The 4851-nt window shown below is 32.4% G+C and overlaps 1 long non-coding RNA gene across 1 annotated transcript; it reads right to left on the bottom strand.

The window, feature by feature from the left end:
* Positions 1–2894: 2894 nt before the first annotated feature.
* LOC126879602 (uncharacterized) lies at positions 2895–4164 on the bottom strand. Its single transcript, XR_007696150.1, has 2 exons — positions 3298–4164; positions 2895–3256 (listed from the first exon to the last, which is right to left on the bottom strand). It is a non-coding gene; the product is annotated as an uncharacterized LOC126879602 (long non-coding RNA).
* Positions 4165–4851: the final 687 nt, after the last annotated feature.

The following is a 4851-nucleotide window of genomic DNA, read 5'->3' on the forward strand; positions in this document are numbered from 1 at the left end:
CCACACGTTATTTTGTACACACCACTCTGTAGTTGCTTTCTCTTTCGGCTTTTATTGTTCTTAATATATTTGCTTAAGTTGTTATTAGTTCTGAAAGCTGGTGTTACTCCTTCTTTTTTATGTACGAGTATCTGGCTATTTTTATTGTTATCTTGCCAGTGTATGTGAGAGAGCAGAAGGTACTGGGTTCTTTCTGTGGTGGTGGATACACTAATTTCAGGGCTTTCTTATGGAGTTTTTGGTTTAAAATTTTGTTAACTGTTTGTTCGTTATAGCCATTGTTTACTGCTATTTGTTTAATGATGTTTAGTTCTATCTCGAAGTTATTTTTTGTCATGGGAATTTCTTCATATTAAGAACAATAAAAGCCGAAAGAAAAAGCAACTACAGAGTGGTGTGTACAAACTAACGTGTGGTGACTGTCCGAAAACTTACATCGGTCAAACTGGCAGAACCTTTGACAAACGGATAGCAGAACACAAAAGGGCTTTCAACGATAGAAAAACAGACACTTCTACATACGCACTTCACCTTCTAGATCATAATCATTCTTTCAATGAAGAGTTTCAAATTCTGCATATTCAAAATAAAGGCCTTAAGTTATCTTTTTTAGAATATATGGAAATTAATAAATTGAAAAATACGGATATAATTCTGAATGTTGTTAATTGGGAAGTCAAAAAATGTTGTTAATTGGGGTCATCGAGCATTTCGATCCTGCTAAAAGTGATATCACATCTTACGTGGAGAGACTTGAGTAGTTGTTTTTATGTAATGTAGTGGAGAAAGACAAGGAAGTTCCATTATTGATTACTTTAATTGGTGGAGAAGTTTACAGTGTTTTAAAAGACTTATTTGCACCAGAACTATCAAGTTCAAAAAACATTTTTGAAAAGTTAAAAAGCGTTCGGTCTGAACATTATAGTCCAAAGAGGTTAGTTATTGCTGAAAGGTATAAATTTTACAACATAAGTCAAGAACCTACAGAGGATATTAAAAGTTTTTTGTCAAAACTAAAAAGTGTAGCTCAATATTGTAAAGGGCCTAGCCGGGTAAGATGATGAAAAGTGGATTCGAATTGCATATTGGTCAACGTTTAGCACATATAGAGAAACTCACTTTCTGAAATTTTTAGCCCCCTTAGGTTTTCACGTGACTCACCTAGAGCCTAATTAGGCTTTTTATGTTTTTATTTTTTATCTCATCCGCATCGAGAGCTAGCGAAAAACTTTAAATAAAAATGTTGTAAGTGTCAAAAAGTTCTGTCCGAAAATTTTTTTTTTTTAATTTTTGGCGGGAAATTAAAATTTTAGGACGATTTTAAAATTTTAAATCAGCATAAAAAAATAACTAAGGCATTCGTTCTCACGAAAAAAAATTATAACGTGAATTTTTGCATAATGTTTCACCTTGAATTTTTTCATATTTTTAAAATTGGTGAAACATACTTTTAAAAATAAAAAACCGCATTTTTTCGCTTTTTGATACAATTTTATACAGAGTGTTTAAAAAAGGTAACACCGTCACTAGGATAGGTAAAAACTGAAAAATAATTGGGGTTTGCCTAATAAAACATTTTTGTAATGTCATCCATTTTCAAGATACAGGGCGTTGAAGAACACAAAATTTTACACATTTTTTACGATTTTGCCGAAACTACTGGCAACATTGTAATAAAATTTGGCAGGTTTTAAGAGGTAGTTATTGTTCATTTTTTGACATACAATTAAGAATTATATATTCATCTTTGGCGCGCAGACGAGGAATGTCTGAACTTTTTAAAGAAAAAAGATAGTATGCCACTGACATATTTAAAATTAATAATAATTTTTGAATTCCTCGTCCAATTTCGGACAAAAAAAGCTTTCTACCCTTTTTTTTCATAGGACGCGCCGTTTTCATGCAAACAATAAAATATTTTAACGCTTCCAAAGTATTGGAATTAAGTTTTTCTATGGATGTACATAATATACCCTATTCCACGAACATACGCCTGTTTTGGATTACTTCGACAACGAATATTTTACTGTGCAAAATAAGAAGAACGAAAGTAAATTGCAAATTACATTGTTGTTTATTGGAATAATTATTAGCGCCATTTACTTTCGTACTTTTTATGTTGCACAGTAAAATATTCGTTGTCAAAGTAATCCAAAACAGGCGTATGTTCGTGGAATGGCCCATATGAGTGTAATGTAGATGTATAGAAACTTACATAGAAATTCGAATACTTTGTATTGTAAGGATTAAAATATTTTATTTTTGCATAAAAATGGCGCGTCATATGAAAAAATGGGAAGATACATTTTTTGTCACAAATTGAACGAGGAATTTAAAAATGACTGTTAACTTGAAATATGTCAGTGGCGTACTATCTTTTTTTCTTTAAAAAGTTCAGACCATTACCCGTATGCGCGCCAATGATGAATATAAAGTTCTTAATTGTATGTGAAAAAATGAACAATAACTACTTCTTAAAACCTGCCAAATTTTATTACAATGTTGCCAGTAGTTTCGGCAAAATCGTAAAATTTTGTGTTCTTCAACCCTGTATCTTGAAAATGGATGACATTACAAAAAATTTTTATTAGGCAAACCCCAATTATTTTTCAGTTTTTTACCTATCCTAGTGACGGTGTTACCTTTTTTAAACACGCTGTATAAAATTGTATCAAAAAGCGAAAAAAAAAAAGCGAAGAAATGCGGTTTTTTATTTATAAAAGTACGTTTCACCAATTTTAAAAATCTGAAAAAATTCAGGGTGAAACATTATGCAAAAATACACGTTATAAATTTTTTTCGTGAGAACAAATGTCTTAGTTATTTTTTTATACTTATTTAAAATTTTAAAATGGTCCTAAAATTTGAATTTCCCGTCAAAAATAAAAAAAAAATTCGGACAGAACTTTTTTATTTACAGTTTTTCTCTAGTTTTCAATGCGGCTGAGATAAAAAATAAAAACATAAAAAGCCTAAAGAATTAGGCTCTAGGTGAGTGACGTGACCACCTAGGGGGCTAAAAATTTCAGAAAGTGAGTTTCTCTATATGTGCCAAACGTTGACCTATAGGGTAGGTGGGGGCAAATGTACGCATTTTCTATATTTTCATCTCTAGTGAATCTCCTAATGCTTGAATTGGCACAGAGTATAGATGAAAGTGAAATTGATACATTTTGTAATCATATTAGGCAAATGGAAATTCTTCATTATTTTTGTAGTGTTGATAACTTTTTGAAAAAAAAATGTAAATGCGTACCTTTGCCCCACCCAATGGGGCAAAAGTACGCACATGCATACTTTTGCCGATTTGAGACATTTTGCAATTGAGACAAAATTAGCTGATAGAATATCAAGCTCAACTTGATATTCACTTTGAAGATTGACTTGAAACATGCATTTGCCAAGTATACCTCACTGGGGGCAAAGGTACGCACTGCGAATGTTTGCCCCATTCCAACATTAGCAGTGCGTACCTTTGCCCCATTTGTGTGAGTACTTTTGCCCCATCCGGCAACCAATAATATATCTAACCTCAATATGAAACTATGCACATATGAACTTCAAACTGTCATGTAGAAGAAGACTTCTAACAATAAACTTTCAACATGCCTAACCAATAATAATCTGAGTTTGAAAGATTAAGAATTAGAATCAATCAATTTTTAAGAAAAATTAGATCAAGAGGTACAAAAATAATTTTTACCTCATTTTTGTTGTTGTGTTCGCCCTGATTGCGCCAAAGTTTCTCATCCAATGCTACTGAGTAGTACAAACATATGCCACAAGATGTTGTCGCCAACATATATGAAGTTACTGAAAAATGTAAGTGCGTACCTTTGCCCCGTGCGTACTTTTACCCCCACCTACCCTATGCAATTCGTATCGAGTTGGGGGCACTTTTCATCATCTTACCCAGCTAGGCCCTTTACAATATTGAGCTACACTTTTTAGTTTTGACAAAAAACTTTTAATATCCTCTGTAGGTTCTTGACTTATGTTGTAAAATTTATACCTTTCAGCAATAACTAACCTCTTTGGACTATAATGTTCAGACCGAACGCTTTTTAACTTTTCAAAAATGTTTTTGAACTTGATAGTTCTGGTGCAAATAAGTATTTTAAAACACTGTAAACTTCTCCACCAATTAAAGTAATCAATAATGGAACTGCCTTGTCTTTCTCCACTACATTACATAAAAACAACTACTCAAGTCTCTCCACGTAAGATGTGATATCACTTTTAGCAGGATCGAAATGCTCGATGGCCCCAATTAACAACATTTTTTGACTTTTGTGTAGATTCTTTCTGTGGCTCGTTGCCTAATATGTTGTGTATTTAATAAGGCACAGAGTGACAAACGTAATTATAAAACAGATACAAACAATTACATTTTAGCAATAGCCGTGTAGTCTTCGCAAGCTACCTTGTAACATGAACATAACCTCACTGACACACCGTAGTGTCTCCAATTCCGATGTCGGGTTAATATACAAAATAATAAACAAAATCAAAGAAGATGTTGTATATGTCCACCTCCAACATCTCTACATAAAGTAACTCTCCTTGTCATTGATTCTATTACATTGTTTAAGATTGACGGAGTATTATTTAATTCTTCAATATGATTAGTTATTCTTTGTTTAAGATCTTCCAAATCCGCTACAGGAGTTTTAAAAATCAAATTTTTTAAATATGGCCACAGAAAGAAATCACAAGGAGTCAAATCACAAGATTGAGGGGGGAATATAATAGGTGTATTTAAACTAATGACCCTATTGTCGAAAAAGTCCATAATATAATTCAAATTTTGCAGCGTTGTATGAATTCGAGCTCCGTCTTGCTGAAAATATC

Source organism: Diabrotica virgifera, chromosome 2, assembly GCF_917563875.1.
Source record: "Diabrotica virgifera virgifera chromosome 2, PGI_DIABVI_V3a".
NCBI lineage: Eukaryota > Metazoa > Arthropoda > Insecta > Coleoptera > Chrysomelidae > Diabrotica > Diabrotica virgifera.